The sequence below is a fragment of the Poeciliopsis prolifica genome, unplaced genomic scaffold, assembly GCF_027474105.1.
Source record: "Poeciliopsis prolifica strain line A6 unplaced genomic scaffold, Auburn_PproV2 SCAFFOLD001, whole genome shotgun sequence".
Lineage (NCBI taxonomy): Eukaryota > Metazoa > Chordata > Actinopteri > Cyprinodontiformes > Poeciliidae > Poeciliopsis > Poeciliopsis prolifica.
In genome coordinates this window covers 21,819,360-21,841,216 of record NW_026562376.1, presented here as the reverse complement: position 1 = coordinate 21,841,216, position 21,857 = coordinate 21,819,360, and the positions used below count along the sequence as shown (strand labels likewise).

The 21,857-nt window shown below is 40.4% G+C and overlaps 1 pseudogene; it reads right to left on the bottom strand.

Annotated features, from left to right (window-relative positions):
* Nucleotides 1–3,418: 3,418 nt before the first annotated feature.
* Nucleotides 3,419–11,101, bottom strand: LOC129365636 (uncharacterized; annotated as a pseudogene).
* Between the last annotated feature and the right edge of the window lie 10,756 nt (nucleotides 11,102–21,857).

The window sequence follows — 21,857 nt, the reverse complement described above, 5'->3', positions numbered from 1 at the left end:
GAATAATGTCCTCATTAAAGTCTCCTAATACGACAACGGGATGAATAGCCATTGAATTCAGGCCAACCAAGAGGCTCTGCAGATTTCTTAAAAATGTTCCAAGATCATAACTTGGTGGCCTGTAAACTGTCGCGATGACTGCACTGATTGGGGTGTCCACTTTTACAACATTAAATTCAAGATCTGTAACCTCGTTAAAGAATCTCCGTTCCTGCGGTTGGAGAAGACTCCGGCAGTAAGTCGCTACTCCCCCACCCTCTTTGGTGGCAATGTCGACTCTGTTCGAGTAGGAGACATGTCTGTTCCGTGAAAAAAAAGAATAGCCCTCCATTTGGCAGGAAGCTGGAACAGAAGATCCAAACAAATGAGTCTCCGTAAGGCATAAGATATCTGCCAACATGAGTTCATGATGTTGTTTCATGTCCTCAGAGTGACAGACAAGGCTTCGACATTGTGGTGGACAATCGTTAATGTTGCACCCTGATGACCTGACTGAAAATGCAAGAGTGGTCTGGTGCAAAAATGTTGCTGGTCTCATTGATTCCATCGCTGCTCTAATATTTTCATCAGCGTAGATCTTATTTTCATCGAAATCAATGATTTTAAGTCCTTCCAGGGAAGTTGTGCGACTGAGAGCTACATATGCCATACCAGGTTCAAAAATACGCTTCAAAGAAATGACTGCAGACTTCATAGTCATTCCTTGGACTTTGTGTGCTGTACAACCAAAGGCTAACCTAATTGGAAATTGCCGTCGTACCACTCCCTTTACGCTACTCTGTTCCTCAAATCTCTCAATATAAACAAAGCCATCTGGTTTACCCCGAATCTTTTTTGTATGTCCAGCAAGAGGATTGTCCAATTTAAGTCCAATTAACTTTACGCTAGTCTTTCCGTCTTTGGTACTGGTGACAATATCAGCTATGGTGCCAAATGTTCCATTCACAAGACCGTCCTCTACATCCAAGTTTCTTATAATCATTACTCTAAAACCCAAACCAGCCTGTATGTTGTTAGACAAGTCTCGCTTGTTGCCCGCTATGCAACAGCCCAGGTTAATCATGTTTCCGGTCTTTGTAATTCTTTTGTAGTCCTCTGCCTGGATATCAACTGTTACTGCACCTAAAGAGGCCACAACTGCTGCATTATGGGTGTCCACCTGTTTGTTTGTTGCAAAAATGTGTAGGACATCCATAGGACACTCTTTGGGCTCAGTAACAGCTTGAATCAAAAGAGTCTTGTCATCATCACTGAGCAAATTCGCTTTACCTTTAACTCTAATCCGATTCAGGAGCTCCGCAAATGCTCTGTCATCTTTCTGCCGCATGATTTCGGTCAGGCTGATCATCTGGAAATTTTCATTCCAGATATCAAGCATGCCGTCCTCGGCGACACAAAGAGGTTTTGCCCGTCCAAGGGGAGGAAGTTGGAAGAAGTCCCCCACAGCAAGAACAGAGACCCCACCCATGAACCTGTTGTTCCCCTTTATTTGTTGAAATCTCCAGTGAACATATGCAAGCAGGTCTTTGGAGACCATGGAGATTTCATCAATGATCAAGATTTCCACACTAGAAAGAACTGCCCTCACTTCATCCAATGAATTTCCAAGGCCTTTGTATGGTGGTTTTAAACTTTTGGGTAGTTTCAAGATGGAATGTAAAGTCTTCCCCGATATGTTGTACGCAGCAGTACCAGTAAAAGCTGTAAGAAGCACAGTGGGCTTGGACATGTCACCCAATATCAAGAAGTCTAGGAAGCTGGCGCAAGAGCTTGGTTGCCTCCTGGTAAACACATTTGATTACATGAGATTTACCACAGCCAGCTCCTCCTGTCAAGAAATAAAAGAAAGGTTCTGGGTTGTCACCCCAGACGCGCTTCAGACACCAATCGCGAATGGTGTAAAACACGGATGCTTGAGTCTCGTTTAAACTCCTGTACATTTGTCTGATGAAATCAGGGCTCAATTTTGGAGCTTCAATTTTTGGCATGTCTCCAATATTGACATCAATTTCGTAATCTGGAATAGGGTCTTGCTCTTCATCTTCTTCAAATGGTGGTCGCTCAGCAGCGCATTCTAAATTGTCTAATTCAACCTCTGGCGCAAAAGTGTTCCAAGCATTACGAACCGGTCCTTGCTTTTTCAATTCTTCCATAATTTTGTCAATTTTTTTACCCTGCCCTTCATACCTTTTGCGGTTGAAATCCACATACATTTTAGCCTGATATCTACCACGGAAACCGTTGTTGTAAAATGCTTCGTAGGTTGTGTGTTCCTCAGTTTTAAGGTCCTCATCTCTTCTGTGTGGACAATATAACTTTAGAAGCCGTCTATAAAATTTTTCGGGTGTTTTTTTCTCCGAGAAACGAGTAAATCTGATAACTGCAGGTTTGCCCATCGTTCTTTTCTGGATGAATCCTGCATCATTAAGTAGGGGAATTGCATTTGGCCCTTGAATTTGATTGCCATATAAAACGCGGTACTCTGATGCAAATTCTGCCAGGCACATGTGTTCAAATTCTAACGTTTCTGGTCTGTTTAGATATTTTTCCGGCAATCCTGTCATCCACACATTTTCCTCATCTGGAGACATGTTCACGAGTTTACTCATCGGAAGGCTCATTTTTACACCGTCTTCATCTGTTTGAAGAAAAAGAACACTACGCGAGGATTTTTTGAGAGGTAGGCTACAAGTGCGCGCAACCGATTCTTGAGCACTAACCTCTCTCTGTTTTGAATAAGCCTGCATAATCTTTTTCATTTCATCGCGTTCGCTATTGGTCGCCTTTAAATCATCAACAACAGATTTGAGGAACTGTGCCATTTCATGCTCTGGCTTGGCTATGTAGGACATCATGTACTCAATGCTGTACTCATCAAGCACATACTGAATGTCCATGTTGGCATTCCACGCACGCAAAAGATCAGGGTTGTACCCGTTCACCCAACTATCTTTAGGATCACGTTTCATCATTACCACCATTCCAGAAGTGAGAGCATCAACGTGGCCAATGTACTCTTCTTTGGTCATGTTACAAGCCTGGAGTAACTCTGACAAATTGCTGAAAGATGATTTTTCATCCTTCAGTAAATCCCTGATTGGTTTCAATTTCTTCTTAGCCTCTCTTTGTAGGTTTGAGATGAATGGTGATCTGGATTTTTTGGACTTTCTCCTACCTTTTTGCTTAATTTGTTTTGGTTTTTCCTCATCATTTTCCAGATCAAAGTCAATTACTGGGACAGTAATTCTGGTGTGGTCCATTGGTAGTTTGGGGAATCCAAATCGGCATTCAACATTACCTTTTTTGCATGATTTTGAATGATTTTTGCTGTGCATTTGAACCTCTGTTACAATTTTGTGGAGCTCCGGATCTCTGATTTCATCAGGCAACTGACAGGATATGTATCGATCGATGAACTTTATGACTTCATCGCAACATGCAGGTCTTCCATTTCAGGTGCATCCTTAATCCATATCACAGCATGTATATGGGGTGAACCCCTGGCCTGAAATTCCACACGATAAAAGTAATCCTCAACTGGTCCAATGGGCTGTGCCGGGGAAAGAATGAGGTCTCTAAACAGTGCGTCCACTCGCTTTTCAAACATGCGCATGACGGTGACAGGGTTGCTCCTAAGAATGTCACACTTTGCATTCCAGTCAAGCTCAGAAAAACTTACCTGCTCTCCATGTTGAGCTTTGATCGCCTCAATGACTTCTGGCCATCTCATTTCAGCAGCAGAGAACGTGCAAAAGAAAGTGGGCTTTCCAAGTTGCCTCACCATGGCGTGCAAATCACGTAATCCTTTTTCCCAATAAGCGGGAGTTCCTCTTAAGGCTGCATGAAACGAGTGGCCTCTTTATTTTGTATGAGTTTTTCCAACTCCTCTTTGTCTTGTAGCATTTTGCTGGAAATATTTTTTCCATCTTTGGTGCTTGGTTTCCCTTTTCTAGTCTGAATGGACATACTATTATTGGCAATATGAGTTTCAGTAACAAACTGAGCAAAGAAAAGGTAACTCTGGTCTTTTGCAAACCGAGTATCTATTGAAAAGAGCCGTACATTGAAATACATACTTGGTGAAAGTCCAACACGGCGGGATTCATCTAATGTGTTTGCTCCAGTTGGGAAATGTACAGGATAAGCCTTGGCTTCAAGTCTCGGAACACTGAAGAAAGAGACAGGCTTATTCCCCTGGGCTGGCGCAATGCTGAAAATTCCTTCTCCATATGACAATACTTCCTGTGCTATGTCAGGAGGCTGCATGCAGGTGTCCAAGATCAGACCAGGCCGAAGTGCCTGATGCTCTGCCCCTATGTGGTCAGGTTGCTGGTCTGCTGCTGCATCCATTTCAGCCTCATCTGCTTGTGTATCCGAGTCCTCAACTGGCTGGTCCTCTTGAAAACTCTCAAATGTTGCACTTTCATTTATACTTACCTCTTTGTAATCCGGATGACTCTCTTTAAGCTTTTTGAGTCCAGCTAAGACATTTTTCATGTTCACCGTGTAAAAGTACTGGTAACCTTTGTACTTGGTTTTCCTCTTCAGCTTCACCTGTAAAAGCTGAGCTTCCTCACGGGCCTCGGAAGACTGTTTACCACTGTTTCCATGTCAGAAGGAACACAGACAACTGCTCCATGTATTGCCCTTTGTTGTCCCTTGGGCAAAGAAACAATTTTTGCAAAAGGTAGAATTTTTGCAATTAGTTGTCTTTCAAGTACATTCAATTCCGCAAGCTCTATGGGAACAGGCGCTAAGTGAAGGTGATTGGCAGCAGCAATGGATGGCATCTTTCCTCTATTTAGATGGCTGTCACATGTGTAGCAGATCCACTCCCCCATCCTCTCTTCACGTACAGAACACGGGGTTGAGCACACAGCTCCACACACATGAACATACATACCTGTTAGACAATCAGCTACTACACGCATATTCTTGGTATATTTATCTCTTTTACATTGCTTTACTTGATTGGGGAAAAGAGCTCTGTGACACACGGTGCAAACATATGTCGGTCCGTTTGTATGTTCTTATGAAAGTTTTGTATTGCAGCTTTCATTTCGTCACTCATCAAAGGGCATGGAGTTTCAAAGTGAAAGCCTACATTTCTCCTGTATTTTCTTCTGATTCGTAAAGCATGCTGCAGTGTCAAATTTTTGGAAAGTGCTTTTCTTGATAGTCTGGCTCTTCTGTTGGCAGCACATTTTTCATTATGTTTGACCCGATAACCAGGTTCACTATGATACTTAACCTTCATATATTCACGCATAATTTTTTTGTGTTGGCTACTGAAGACTGGATCATCTCTGAATCGACTGCTAATGTATGATTTTTGTTTGCTTCTAAAGGCCGGATCATCTCTGAATCGATTTCTGATATATTTTTGCCTGCTTCTAAAGGCCGGATCATCTCTGAATCGATTCCTAATGTATGATTTTTGTCTACTTCTAAAGACCGGATCATCTCTGAATCGATTCCTCATGTATAATTTTTTTCTGTTTCTAAAGACCGGATCGTCTCTGAGTCTTTCCCTAATGTATAATTTTTTTCTGTTTCTAAAGGCAGGGTCATCTCTGAAACGTTTACTCATATACTCAGCCATGTGGGCTTTATGACTGGCTCTGAAGCTGTGGACAAAGTTGAATCTGTACTTAATGTAATTTATTCGTTGCTTCCGGAAAGATTCATCAGTCCTATATCTATCTTTTAACTGATCCTTCCTCTCTGCTTGATGAAGAATGTATGTTTCTTTTAAGGCCTGTAGCTTTTTCGTCCTAAATGTTGGAGATTTGAGATATTTTTCTTTTTCTGATGAACTTTGTTTAATTTTATTTACTACATTCTGTCCCTGTTGTGTTTTGATCCTGTTCCTAATTTTTTTTCTATTGGCTTTTGGAACTTTTGACACATTTGGAACGGTTGGAATCGTTTCCTCTAATACGTTTGCAACTTCCCTAAGCCAAGGAGGCATTTTCTCTTCAGAGGTGCTCTCTGGTTTGAAAACAGTTGGACTTACTTTTGTGGCTCCAGGTGAAATGTTCTGAAAGGCCAAATCCTCAGAAGGGTTGTCATTTTCCCTGACAAAACCTACTGGCACAAACTCATAGGTGGCATTGGGGCTGCGGTTTCGAAAGAGCTTGAGCAGATGGTTGACCATGTCAGACAGGTTGCAGAAAGTCATCATCACTGCAGTTCCGCTGGGTTGGGGCAGGCCTGAGGAATTTCTTGAATGGGAATCAAAAACTCCAAATCGACCGCTTCTGTCCCTGAAAACTGCAATGCACTCTGGAGTCACCAAAAGAAAAGCATGGGTGACATTTTCCATCAGGCATTCCAGTTGCAGGGCAAGAGGCAAACCAAATTGGCTCCCGCTACCAGCAAAAACATGACCTACCCTTACACCAGTTGTGTGTACTGCATAGATGTTCCTGTCTGTCAGCACATGGTCAGGCATCTCTTCAAACGTCAAGTGATTGTCACGAAACGTTCCATCACTGATCAGTTGCTGTTTAACACCGACATAAAGTTGGTCTCCTTTTTCAATCACTCTGTCAAGCAACACTGTGTCAAACTGCAACCCCTCATTGTGGTACGCTAAAAATGTGAGTGCCATGCATGTACACTGGTGATTGCGGGAAAATGCAGCATACCTGTTGTCGGCCTGGGAATGAGTAGCACTTACCACAAGGACAGGTGAACCGCTGATCCCGGGTTCCAGCGCCGAAGCCTGTAACATAAAAAAAGTAATTACTTATATAAATATTCACCTGATGACTACCCATCACCAATTAGGCTAGTTGTAAACATGTATTTTGAAAAAGAGTAATCAATTATTCTGGCGATAAATAAATTAATTGAAATAGAATTTTGATAAAGTAACATAATGGTAAGTATTTTGACAGCAGTAATGGATCAGTTTTCAATATAAATACATACGTTCATACATGTGCATCTCAAATTCACTTTTCTGTACTTTAGAAATTCATCTAACAATACTAGCAAACATTTTGAAATAATATTCAATTTAATAAAAATAAAAAAGGCACAAATAATAAAGATGCACACCCACAAAGTTAAAAACTTGAAAACACACATTTTCTAAAATATATAAACGCACTTTGCACAGCCATTTGTAGCTTTTGTGCTAATGTGAGTGACATAATCTTTGGCACCTTCGTCATACACAGAACCACGTATGCCAACTTTCTCCACAAAACGTTCCACCCATTTGTTGTGACTGAAATGGTAGGAAGGAGTTACCTGGCAGCTCCCATCCCGGACATGGTCCTCCAGTGGCACGGAAGAGGACTCGGCGGGGGCGTCCATCGGGGGGACCGGTCTCCGTGCCTGGCGACGAGCTGGCGTGGTGGTCTCTCTCGGCGCTCCCTCCATCTATAAATCAACAGAAGCTATTAACATATACATTTCATTATCTTAAAGTCAGTGATATATTTTCTGAAACAGTGTCACACCTGCTGCTCCACCGGATTCAGCTGGGAGGGATCAGAAATTGGACGACGCCTCGGACTCGTCTTCTAATTAAAAAATAGAAGAAATTATGTGATTGTTAAAATCAACCATGGCATATCAAATTCAAATTATCATTTAAAAAAAAAATTTAAATACCTTCTTCCTCGTCGGAGAACATGTAGGTAACGGAGCGTCACGGCCAGACGCAGGAACGATCCGGTCCATCTCCTCCAGCAACGTTGGGCTGAACCACACCGGATTCGGGGGGATGGAAGAATCCAGCAGGTCTCCCTGTAAAATAACAAAAATAGCTTAAAATAGATTCATTTGTACTCTGAGAACATAACATGTTTTGCTTTGAGGTGAAGAAAATCATACCTGTTGGTCAACCACCCTCCCAGTGGCGTGTGGACAGCCATCACCACCCTGGACACCACGCGATGTCTGTAAACAAAGAAAAAGTATTTTCAGTGGCAGCAAACCCTCTGGTTCCAGGACATACATGTATAGTCATTTTGAACAAACTTTGATTTTACCTTTGAATTTCCTCAACAGAAAACATATCAATGCTATATTTTCTTCAGCACAACCTAAACTGTATGAAATGACACTTTTTTCCCCTTTTGGACATACTGTTATTACACATACAGGAGTTACAAAACATTCAAGTTTGAAAAACGTTTATTTTTCACAGTGAAACTTACAGAGGGTTTCTACCTTAACTCCTGGAGTTTACAATGGCTGGAAGCTGCTGGGGGAGTCGCACTACCTCATCCCCTGGTGATCGGCTTCTTCCAGCTGCGCAGTGCCGCCATTCCTCTCCTTGGACCACAAGTACCTGCCTCTACCCTACCGATGCGCCATCTTACCTTTTATTCCTCACATTATCTAAATTTTTAATAAAACTGCCATCAACATCGTCTTAATCTTTACTGTGCCTCAGATTGTGGCTGCAAAATTCCCTCATTATATTCAAGTTAAAAAAGAGCAAGCCTGTCTCTTGCACATTTGTTAGTTGCATAATTGTTCATATACAATGACCAGACAGTGAGTTTCTTTACTTTACTAGTTTTTTCTGGACTCATTCTAGTTGACCTCTGTCCTGTCTGCGGTCATGTTGTCATTCATAGATTAACATATAAGTGCACATTTTGTTATTTTGTCTTGTTATTTTATATTTAGTTACATTTTTAAACTACGTACAATATCACAGTCATGTATACATTTTCATAAATGTTATATTCCTTATGGTTTCAATTGTGTCAACTAATATTTGGACGAACCATCTTTTTGGCAAAAGTAAGCAATTTTTCCTTAGGCACCAATAAAGTATACACAATTCTAAAAAATACGTACTAATTATGAAGTGTGTGTCACAGATTTCTGTCAAACCAATCAATATTTTACCGTTTTTGCCATTACGCTGGTCCCGCTTGTCACAGTTGCTCTTTTCATCATTACTTGCACAACTTTCCCCCATTCCGTTTCAATAAAATACAGCCCATACTTATTGTTTGGAAATTTCAAATAACAAAGAGATGTCATTTTGCATTTCATATTTTACATTTGTAAGCCAATTCCCTTTCACATTCTCAAAATAGGCGGTTTTTAACATTTACATGATTTTTTTTTGTTTACAAAATAGACTTAATTATTTTAGCATAACTCCAGTTTTACTTTCCCCTCAACACAATTAAAAAACTGGTACATTGTTTACAATCAGGGCTTTAAAGAAAAGTTGAAATATCGAATCAGGGAGGCACACACAAAACAGACATGTTAAAAAGTGATACACATTCATGGACTCTTAAAGAGTTAAACATGCAAAATTTTGCTTAAATCAACAAAGCATGTATTTAGTACCTTTCGGCGAACCACAGTCCAGTCGAAGGGGTCCGAACGACGCGGAGCAGCCACCTCGCCAACCACAACCAGCCAGGGCAGGGGACGTCTCACCGCGGGGGGGGAAGCCGTCCCAGGGGGGGGAGGAGCCAACATCACAGGAGCTGGGGATTTCGGTGCACTTAACTCAAGTTGCGAGCAGACCGCAGCCTGAAGCAACTGAGAAAGGACTTCCATCCCCGGACGGTCGCTCAGGTGAACCTACGAGTTATAAATACATTTTATAAAATACAGTACGCCCAAACAACACTTTTACAATTATAAAAATCAATTCAACTTACGCCATCCCTGCTCCACAAGGCTAGGCTGCTCAGCGGGAAGTGTTCAGTGACAGGGATGTACCGAACACCTAGAGAGAAATAAAGGAAAATTTAATTCTTAATGTCAGTAACAATGTAGTAATTTCAGATAATGTAGATTCAAAAGGATAAATAAGTAAATTTTTAGTCTGAACACAAATTTTGTACATCACTTACTTCTCTGAGCAGCCACACGCTGAAACTCCTGCCGCAGCAGCTGTTGCACACTTTCCTCCACGCAAAGGCGTGGTGGAAAGTCCACAACGACCACCTGTAAATTTCAATCCAAAAAAAATGAAGCAAATTAACATATGCCAAGATTTCAGATATATTTCATCATGAATAAATGCAGTGAATATTACACTTACATTAGCAGAGAGGTTGCAGACGGTACGCAACAAAGCCCCGAACGCCGCTCCGGCCTCCACGAAGGTCCTGCTGGCGGTCAAGTTGTTACTTGGGGCCAGAAGACAGATCACCTCGGGGGGCCGAGGCAGAACTGCATCCAGCACCTCAAGCCGCAAACTCTTCCGCAGAGGCCCCGGGGGATGCAAGCACCCCTAAGGAGAAGTCGCCCTTTGGCATGGTAGAATACCCATCCACAATAGCACGCAGATGGGAATCACCAACCAAAAGAGCAAACTGAAAAAGAAAAACAAGCATTTAAGTTTGCTTATAGAATTTTATCATTCAAACCAAGATTTGTGTATGAGACGGACAAAAAAAGTACCTTCTTCTCCAGAGCCTCGGCAGTAGGCAGAACCAACTTGCAGCTCCGTCTGGTCACCCGGGAGGCTGGCCACGTCTGGACCCGATGGCGATGCCCCGTCCCACGGCCTGTTTAGAGACGTGCACTTATCAATACTAGGCTTTCATGCCTCTGAAAATTTAACAACAAAACAACAAAGATTTTATCTACATACGTGACCAGGAGAGGTCGATGGCACACGGGGCTCCTCCTGGCGCACCACGGGAGGCGACATCTGCAAAAGAATTATTACAAAATGTTTAGATGAATTACAAACATAACTGTATTGGGTTATTTTAATTAAATGATTCTGAACTTGTCATGAACATACCTGGTCGGGCAGGCCACCCTCCAGCAGTCGCGACGTCTAAAGACATAAATAAAATTAGTAAAGCAAATGATGTTATTCAACGATAAGTTGCTAAAATGTAAAATTATAGCCATACCTTCTTCGGCGGGGACCGAATCGGGTCCAAGCACTGGACGTGAGCGGTGGTGTCTCAGGCTGTAAACACAGAAACGATTATAATCATGCTTAAAGTCAAAACTACAATAAGAACTACCATTAGACAAAATCAATTTTCTGCAGTGTGTAGTAATATACCTTGGCGACGTCCGGCACACTCTCCAGCTTCCTCCATCTCACCTTGGCCGCCTCCGAGCGTCGTCCTCGACGTGGCATCCTGTAACACCACAGTAAAAAAGGAGACAACTGCGGGGGAAAAGTGGTTATTTATGAAGAAAAATGAAATGAAGTAATATATATGAAATTAAACTGTGTTTGTGGCACTAGGTGTCTGTGTATGTGCGTGTTAGTGAATGTGTGAATGTTAAAATGTGATGAAACTTGTCTGAATATGTATTGATGGAGTAATAAGATGCTGTAGTGATGTCAATGTGATTTGCAGCAAGTCGCACTGGAAAACTTCGAAATCGCACAGTCTCGCACAAGTGAAAAGCTGTAATGAGAAGAAAAATACATAACAATTAAAAAAGGCTTACAAAAATAACTAATAGACATCGAACATTTTTTTATTAAATACAAGAATTAATTTCAAACTCTTCTAAGGCATCTAAATATAATTAAGATCTTTCCACAACTGGTGTAAACATCAGTACATAATACAACTTGTTCTAAAATCTAATTAAAAACACAGATTAAACAAATTAATCTGTACATTTTCATATGTAAATGTAGAAAAATAAAGTTTAATAAAATGAACCAAGTCTTTATTGTATAAGCTTTTTAAAGGAAATTATAAAACTTGTCAAACATCAAAATTACAAACCTATGAAAATACACAATATTAGCTTGGTGTGTTGTAAATTAGATTTTTCATTTGAATTTTAAAAAATTATAAAGTTCATAAAGTGACTGCAGCAAGTGTTTTTGTTTTTTTCATCATTATGTAATACATTTATTTAAGGCAAAACAAAACATCTGACTTTATTTACTCAATCAGAACCTCTAGGTCAGGGGTGTCTAACTCAAATACACAGTGGGCCAAAACTTTAAATTGAACAAAGTCGCAGGCCAAGGTTGAACAAATGAACTCTTTTAATATGGACCCAAACAAGTTCTAAAATAACAATAAATATTGAACAAGCAAAGCTTATCTAACTTAAAAGTGCAGGTGTGCAAAATTGAGTTGCTAATATAATAAAACATATTATATTAAATAAAATATATTTAATATATGAAATAAAATATTAAATATATTAAATAAAATTTAAATACACATTTAATGCCTCCTTTCTGACGTAAATGTCTAATATTAATTTGAAATTGCCTCGCGGGCCAAATATAATTACACTGCGGGCCAAATTTGGCCCGCGGGCCAGAGTTTGACACCTATGCTCTAGGTCACATGTGTCAAACTCAAGGCCCGGGGGCCAAATCCGGCCCGCTGTAGCCCTTTATGTGGCCCTCTAGAGTCTAGACTAAACACTAAGTGTGATTAAATATATTATCAATCATATTGATGCAGTTTTTATCTGTTTACTGCCAATTTATATCAATCAATCCCTCCAGTTTCTTAAGAATTTAGTTGATGTAGATTATAGTCCATGATTTATACAGCGAGTAAATAAACAGTCACATTTATTATTAGTTCCTGAAGAGACTGAAAAGATGTTCAATAATATTATGTAATTTTAAGAATTAATTGACATATTAACAGTTTGTGAACAGGTTTTATCAACACATTCTGGCACAACCGGCCCTTTAAGAGCCTTCATGATCTTGACTTGGCCCAAAACGAAAATGAGTTTGACACCCCTGCTCTAGGTTCTCCGTGTCCGAGTGACGCTGCAAATCCGCTCAGAGTTACCGCAGCTGCTGCGCTTCAGACCGTAATATGGATAATATTCCCCAAATTGGACAAGAACCGAATAAAAGTCACATATTTAACCTGTTATAGAGAACTAATAAATCACGTAAAGCCTCGTGAGGGTCAGAAATAACGTGAATAAATTCAGAAAAATCTTATTCCATCAAGCTAGCAAGTACGCTATCAGAGCCACGACGGAATATTCCGAAGTAAACTTTTAAAATCAACCACCTTTATCAACGAACACTACATCTACCAACTGCAGTTATGATAACATTTTACTGAAATAAAAAATGTAAATAAAAATACTATATTTTATGGACAGAGCACAAACACGTCTTACCTTGACCGAAGCAGACTCGGAAGCAGAACGTTCCAGAAAGTTCCGGCGGCTTGGGAATATGTGTCAGCCAATCAGAAATTGACATTTACAGCGTGTATGACGTAAGCTCCTGCTGACCAGTCACTTTACAAAATAACAATTTTAAAAGATGCAACACAATAACAATTGTAACATAGCTGTCGGAATCTGCACCTTACGTCACAGGCATAGATACAGATGTTACATGTCAACAAATCAGAGACTGACATTTTCCAGCGTGTATGGCATAGGCTTCTGTTGACCACCCAGCTTCACAAAAAATAAATAAATAAATAAAATAAAAAATAGAATATTTTAAGAGACATAGCCTAAAAATTACTTGTTTAGACAAAGGTAAGGTTCCCTATGATTATATTTAATCTACGTGACAGACGTAGACACAAGATATTACATATAAAAAAGAAATCAAATATTGACATTTTCCAGCGTTTATTAATACTCTTATTCTAACCTGGAGAATAAATAGAAAAAATATTATCTTAGGAAAAGGCTAATGCTAATTAAACAGCATTACCCTTGTTCTGCAAGGCAGTGCATTTGTGGGGGACTAACATGCTAATGTATGTGTTGAGATCTGTGCTTACCTATTTACCATATTTAAAGTAAAAGGCTAATGCTAATGCTCTACTGAACCCTAACCTGTGAGAAAAAATAATTCAGGATAATGCAGGATAATCTTATTGCACTGCCTAAAGCAGTGCACTACTGGGTAACAGTGAAATGCTAATGTTTGTGCTAATGTTAATGCTCTGCCTTGCTGCGCAAGGCAGAGCCCTAACCTGAATAAAAAGTGGGGAACAGTGAATGTAATGTTTGTGCTAATGTTAATGCTCTGCCTTGCTGCGCAAGGCAGCTCTAACCTAAGAAAGAAAGATCATGCTGGATATAATCTTATTGCACTGCCGTAGGCCTAGGGCAGTGCACTAGTGGGGAACAGTGAAATGCTAATGCTAATGTTAATGCTCTGCCTGAGTGAAAAAGATCATGCAAGCTAATATTATTGCAGCGCCCGCAGCGCTGCATTAGCCACAGATGAATCTTAAGGCTTTTATTTTGGAATTTTCATTAAGCTAATTTAAAATTGCCACACTAAACCTGTGTGCAACAATGGTTGGTTAAAATCAGTTATAAAATGCCCAAACACAATGTAATTCTAAAGGCCAGCTCATTCCTCCTCAGTAGTAACTGACAGTTTCGCCATGTTGTAGTTCTGACAATCAGCTCTGACCTCTTTTGTAGGCACTGAGTGTTCCGCCATGTTGTAGTTCTAACCTTCAGGAATTGTAGTTCTAAAGAGGTCAACTGTCATGTGTGTGAGGCAGAGACAGATTCATATCTTTGTGAGACAGCTCAGTCAGTTATAATGGAAAAAGCAGCCCGAACAACTCCTTGCCGTTCGGAAACCGTGATACGTATCGGAAAACCGTTTGAAGCATATGAGAGAGCTATTTTTTGTCTCCGATTGACCTGCAAATCATATCTGTAGCTCATTCACAATAATTGCAATGATGAGAAAAAAAATGGTGTGCGCTGAGGTCTGAAATTTTCCATAAAAGTATGAAAATATATGATGGAGAGCGGCAGTTACCCTGGAACTTGATTTTGCTCTAAAGCACCTAGACAGAAAACCGTAAGCCTAGAAATTTTGAAAACATTTTACCGCAGCAGGCATGCGTATTGATGTCATGTCCGAGTTTCATATCAATAGCACGATATTTGTGGGCATGACAGCAATTCAAAATTTATTTGGGGTCAAAAATCCACTTCATTCTCCACTCTAGTAGAGCAGCAGTTGGTGGCAGTTATGCTCTGCGTTTCGGCAGTTGGAAATTTCGCTCGTTTTTTCGCTTTTTACGTCGCCGTCGTAACGCCGATTCCCCATAAAAGTAATAGCTCCAATGCCGGGAACGAGCCGCACGTTTTGATACCACTTTTGTGGGTGGGCTCGCAGCGGTGCGAGCCGCATTCCGGTCTACGGAAGAAAAATAAAGATCTATAATAATAATAAAGAGGCATTCTATTGGGTGTAGATTAATAGGTGCCTGCCATGCAATGCATGGAGGCAGTGACTGACTTGCTTCGCAAGTCAGTCACTGCTCTCCTTATGCATTGCTATGGGCATATGGGCATTCATTAAACTTCATTTTAAATGTCCAAATAATCCAAAGTTTAACAGTGGTTATGTTAAAAAAGTCACATAATGCCCAAGAGAGCAATTATGTGATATAAAAGAATCTCAGGGCTTTTATTTTGAAATTTTCATTAAGCTTAATTTAAAATGTCCACACACATACTGTGTGTAACAATGGTTGCATAAATCAGTGATAAAAAGCTCAAACACAATGTAATTCTAAAGGCCAGCTCATTCCTCCTCAGCAGTAACTGACAGTTCCGCCATGTTGTAGTTCTGACAATCAGCTCTGACTCTTTTGTAGGCACTGAGTGTTCCGCCATGTTGTAGTTCTAACCTGCAGTAATTGTAGTTCTAAAGAGGTCAACAGTCATGTGTGTGAGGCAGAGACAGATTTCTATCTTTGTGAGACAGCTCAGTCAGTTATAATGGAAAAAGCAGCCCGAACAACTCCTTGCCGTTCGGAAATCGTGATACGTATCGGAAAACCGTTTGAAGCGTATGAGAGCAATTTTTTGTCTCCGATAGTCCTGCAAATCAAATCTGTAGCTCATTCACAGTAATTACAGTGATGAGAGAAAAATGGTGTGCGTTGAGGTCTGAAATTTTCCAGAAAAGTATGAAAATATATGGTGGAGAGCGTCAGTTAGGCTGGAACTTGATTTTGCTCTAAAGCACCTTGACAGAAAACCGTAAGCCCTAGAAAAAATTTCGAAAACATTTTACCGGAGCAGACATACGTATCGATGTCATGTCCGAGTTTCATACCGATAGCACGATATTTGTGGGCGTGACGGCGATTTCAAAATTTATTTGGGGTCAGAATCGCACTTCATTTTTCACTCTAGCAGAGCGGCAGTTGGTGGCAGTTATGCTCTGCGTTTCGGCAGTTGGAAATTTCGCTCGTTTTTCGCTTTTTACGTCGCCGTCGTAACGCCGATTCCCCATAAAAGTAATAGCTCCAATGCCGGGAACAAGCCGCACGTTTTGATACCACTTTTGTGGGTGGGCTCGCAGCGGTGCGACCCGCATTCCGGTCTACGGAAGAATAAGTTATAATAACTAGAAAATTCCTGAAGAATTTAACCGGGGCCTGCCAAAGTGTGCCCGTCGGTTTGGACCCAGCGTTCTGATGCTAAACATTAGCATCCATGCTAAAGAAAGCTGCAATGTCATCAATACAATGTGGAGAGTCACAAGCATGACTTACTGCATTCAGTATACTAAATATGGGTAATAAGTAAGGGAAATAGCTAATACCTCATGCAAGGTAAAAGGTTAATGCTAATGCTCTGCCTTGCTGTGCAAGGCAGAGCCCTAACTTGAGAGGAAAATAATGCAAGCTAATATCATTGCAGCGCCTGTGGCGCTGCATTAGCCACGGCCGAATCTTAAGGCTTTTATTTTGAAATGTTCAGAATGTTTAATTTTAAATGGTCAATGTAATCCCATGTATAACAGTGATTTGGTTAAATCAGACATATAATGGTCAAAAGAGCACTTATTTAATCTAAAAATTCTCAAGGCTTTTATTTTGAAATGTTTTTAAAGTTAATTTAAAATTTCCACACTAATTCCATGTGTAACAATGGTTGGTTAAAAATAGTTATAAAAGGCCCAAAACACAAGCAGTTCTCAAGTCCAGCTTTTTTCTCTGAGTTCTGCCATAGTTAGAACTACAGTGATGCGTTTTTGTAGTCCTAATCATCTGGCTCCTTTGTGTTCCGTTGCCATGGTAATGGATCCTCTGCCAGCTGTGAGTCAGACAGGGGGAGACTTAATTCTATCAGTTTGAGGCAGCCATTTTCCCTAAAATAGGCATGAGCCAGAAAGGAATCTTAAGGCTTTTATTTTGAAATTTTCATTTAGATTAATTTTAAATGGCCAATCTCATCCCATGTTTAACACTGATTGGGTTAAATCAGTTATATAGTGGTCAAAAGAGCAATTACTTGATGGAAAAATTTTCAAGGCTTTAATTTTGAAATTTACATTAAGCTTAATTTTAATGGTAACACTAATCCCATGTGTAACTATGGAGTTTTGAAATCAGTTCTAAAATTCCCAAAAACCAAGTACTTGTCATGGCCAGCTGATTACTCATCAGTAGTAACTGACAGTTCCACCATGTTGTAGTTTTTTATATTCACCTATGACCTCTTCTGTAGGCACTGAGTGTTCCGCCATGTTGTAGTTCTAACCTTCAGGAATTGTAGTTCTAAAGAGGAGGTCAACTGTCATGTCAGTGTGACACACAAGGAGAGACTTAATTATAAATGCTTGAAGAAGTTAGTTTTTCTGACAGGCCTGAGAGAAATATTCAAGGTTTTATTTTGAAATTTTTCATTCAGCTTAATTTAAAATTTCCACACAAATACTGTGTGTAACAATGGTTGGTTAAAATCAGTGATAAAAAGCTCAAACACAATGTAATTCTAGAGGCCAGCTCATTCCTCCTCAGCAGTAACTGACAGTTCCACCATGTTGTAGTTTCTGACAATCAGCTCTGACCTCTTTTGTAGGCACTGAGTGTTCCGCCATGTTGTAGTTCTAACCTTCAGGAATTGTAGTTCTAAAGAGGTCAACTGTCATGTGTGTGAGGCAGAGACAGATTTCTATCTTTGTGAGACAGCTCAGTCAGTTATAATGGAAAAAGCAGCCCGAACAACTCCTTGCCGTTCGGAAACCGGGATACGTATCAGAAAACCGTTTGAAGCGTATGAGAGAGCTATTTTTTGTCTCCTATAGTCCTGCAAATCAAATCTGTAGCTCATTCACAGTAATTACAGTGACGAGAGAAAAATGGTGTGCGCTGAGGTCTGAAATTTTCCATAAAAGTATGAAAATATATGGTGGAGAGCGTCAGTTAGGCTGGAACTTGATTTTGCTCTAAAGCACCTTGACAGAAAACCGTAAGCCCTAGAAAAATTTCGAAAACATTTTACCGGAGCAGACATACGTATCGATGTCATGTCCGAGTTTCATACCGATTGCACGATATTTGTGGGCGTAGCGGCGATTTCAAAATTTATTTGGGGTCAGAAATCCACTTCATTTTTCACTCTAGCGGAGCGGCAGTTGGTGGCAGTTATGCTCTGCGTTTCGGCAGTTGGAAATTTTGCTCGTTTTCGCTTTTTACGTCGCCGTCGTAACGCCGATTCCCCATAAAAGTAATAGCTCCAATGCCGGGAACGAGCCGCACGTTTTGATACCACTTTTGTGGGTGGGCTCGCAGCGGTGCGAGCCGCATTAACGGTAGCGGAAGAAGAAGCTATAATAATAAAGAAGCGTTCTATTGGGTGTAGATTAATAGGTGCCTGCCATGCAATGCATGGAGGCAGTGACTGACTTGCTTCGCAAGTCAGTCACTGCTCTCCTTATGCATTGCTATGGGCAGGCCCCAATAATAAAGAGACATTCTATTGGGTGAAGATTAATAGGTGCCTGCCATGCAATGCATGGAGGCAGTGACTGACTTGCTTCGCAAGTCAGTCACTGCTCTCCTTATGCATTGCTAGGCAGGCCCCAATAATAATAAAGAGGCGTTCTATTGGGTGTAGATTAATAGGTGCCTGCCATGCAATGCATGGAGGCAGTGACTGACTTGCTTCGCAAGTCAGTCACTGCTTTCCTTATGCATTGCTATGGGCAGGCCCCAACTAGAAAATTCCTGAAGAAATTTAACCGGGGCCTGCCAAAGTGTGCCCGTCGATTTTGACCCATTGTTCTGATGCTAAACATTAGCATCCATGCTAAAGTAAGCTGCATGGTCATCAATACAATGTGGAGAGTCACAAGCATGACTTACTGCATTCAGTATACTAAATATGGGTAATAAGTAAGGGAAATAGCTAATACCTCATGCAAGGTAAAAGGCTAATGCTAATGCTCTGCCTTGCTGCGCAAGGCAGAGCCCTAACCTGAGTGGATAAGATCATGCAGGATAATCTTATTGCACTGCCTATGGCAGTGCACTGGTGGGCAACAGAGAAATGCTAATGTTTGTGCTAATGCTAATGCACTGTCTTGCTGCGCAAGACAGTGCCCTAACTTGAGAGGAAAAGATAATGCAAGCTAATATCATTGCAGCGCCTATGGCGCTGCATTAGCCAAGGCCGAATCTTAAGGCTTTTATTTTGAAATGTTCAGAATGTTTAATTTTAAATGGTCAATGTAATCCCATGTATAACAGTGATTTGGTTAAATCAGACATATAATGGTCAAAAGAGCACTGATTTAATCTAAAAATTCTCAAGGCTTTTATTTTGAAATTTTTTTAAAGCTTAATTTAAAATTTCCACACTAATTCCATGTGTAACAATGGTTGGTTAAAAATAGTTCTAAAAGGCCCAAAACACAGTTTCTAAAGTCCAGCTTTTTTCTCTGAGTTCTGCCATAGTTAGAACTACAGTGATGCGTTTTTGTAGTCCTAATCAGCTGGCCCCTTTGTGTTCCGTTGCCATGGTAATGGATCCTCTGCCAGCTGTGAGTCAGACAGGGGGACTTAATTCTATCAGTTTGAGGCAGCCATTTTCCCTAAAATAGGCATGAGCCAGAAAGGAATCTTAAGGCTTTTATTTTGAAATTTTCATTGAGATTAATTTTAAATGGCCAATCTCATCCCATGTTTAACACTGATTGGGTTAAATCAGTTATATAGTGGTCAAAAGAGCAATTACTTGATGGAAAAATTGTCAAGGCTTTTATTTTGAAATTTACATTAAGCTTAATTTTAATGGTAACACTAATCCCATGTGTAACTATGGAGTTTTGAAATCAGTTCAAAAAATTCCCAAAAACCAAGTACTTGTCATGGCCAGCTGATTACTCCTCAGTAGTAACTGACAGTTCCGCCATGTTGTAGTTCTAACCTGCAGTCATTGTAGTTCTAAAGAGCAGCTCAGTCCTCCTCAGCAGTAACTGACAGTTCCACCATGTTGTAGTTTTTATATTCACCTATGACCTCTTCTGTAGGCACTGAGTGTTCTGCCATGTTGTAGTTCTAACCTTCAGGAATTGTAGTTCTAAAGAGGAGGTCAACTGTCATGTCAGTGTGACACACAAGGAGAGACTTAATTCTAAGTGCTTGAAGAAGTTAGTTTTTCTGACAGGCCTGAGAGAAATATTCAAGATTTTATTTCGAATTTTTTATTAAGCTTAATTTAAAATTGCCAAACTAATCCTGTCTGTAACAGTAGTTGCTTACAATCAGTTATAAAAGCCCAAACACAATGTAATTCTAAAGGCCAGCTCATTCCTCCTCAGTAGTAACTGACAGTTCCGCCATGTTGTAGTTCTGACAATCAGCTCTGATCTCTTTTGTAGGCACTCAGTGTTCCGCCATGTTGTAGTTCTAACCTTCAGGAATTGTAGTTCTAAAGAGGAGGTCAACTGTCATGTCAGTGTGACACACAAGGAGAGACTTAATTCTAAATGCTTGAAGAAGTTAGTTTTCTGACAGGCCTGAGAGAAATATTCAAGGTTTTATTTTGAAATTTTCATTAAGCTTCATTTTAAATGTCCAAAATAATCCAAAGTTTAACAGTGGTTATGTTAAAAAAGTCACATAATGCCCAAGAGAGCAATTACGTGATATAAAAGAATCTCAGGGCTTTTATTTTGAAATTTTCATTAAGCTTAATTTAAAATGTCCACACACATACTGTGTGTAACAATGGTTGCATAAAATCAGTGATAAAAAGCCCAAACACAATGTAATTCTAAAGGCCAGCTCATTCCTCCTCAGTAGTAACTGACAGTTCCACCATGTTGTAGTTCTGACAATCAGCTCTGACTCTTTTGTAGGCACTGAGTGTTCCGCCATGTTGTAGTTCTAACCTGCAGTAATTGTAGTTCTAAAGAGGTCAACAGTCATGTGTGTGAGGCAGAGACAGATTTCTATCTTTGTGAGACAGCTCAGTCAGTTATAATGGAAAAAGCAGCCCGAACAACTCCTTGCCGTTCGGAAACCGTAATACGTATCAGAAAACCGTTTGAAGCATATGAGAGAGCTATTTTTTGTCTCCGATAGTCCTGCAAATCAAATCTGTAGCTCATTCACAGTAATTACAGTGATGAGAGAAAAATGGTGTGCGTTGAGGTCTGAAATTTTCCAGAAAAGTATGAAAATATATGGTGGAGAGCGTCAGTTAGGCTGGAACTTGATTTTGCTCTAAAGCACCTTGACAGAAAACCGTAAGCCCTAGAAAAATTTTGAAAACATTTTACCGGAGCAGACATACGTATCGATGTCATGTCCGAGTTTCATACCGATTGCACGATATTTGTGGGCGTGGCGGCGATTTCAAAATTTATTTGGGGTCAGAATCGCACTTCATTTTTCACTCTAGCGGAGCGGCAGTTGGTGGCAGTTATGCTCTGCGTTTCGGCAGTTGGAAATTTTGCTCGTTTTTCGCTTTTTACGTCGCCGTCGTAACGCCGATTCCCCATAAAAGTAATAGCTCCAATGCCGGGAACAAGCCGCACGTTTTGATACCACTTTTGTGGGTGGGCTCGCAGCGGTGCGAGCCGCATTCCGGTCTACGGAAGAATAAGTTATAACTAGAAAATTCCTGAAGAAATTTAACCGGGGCCT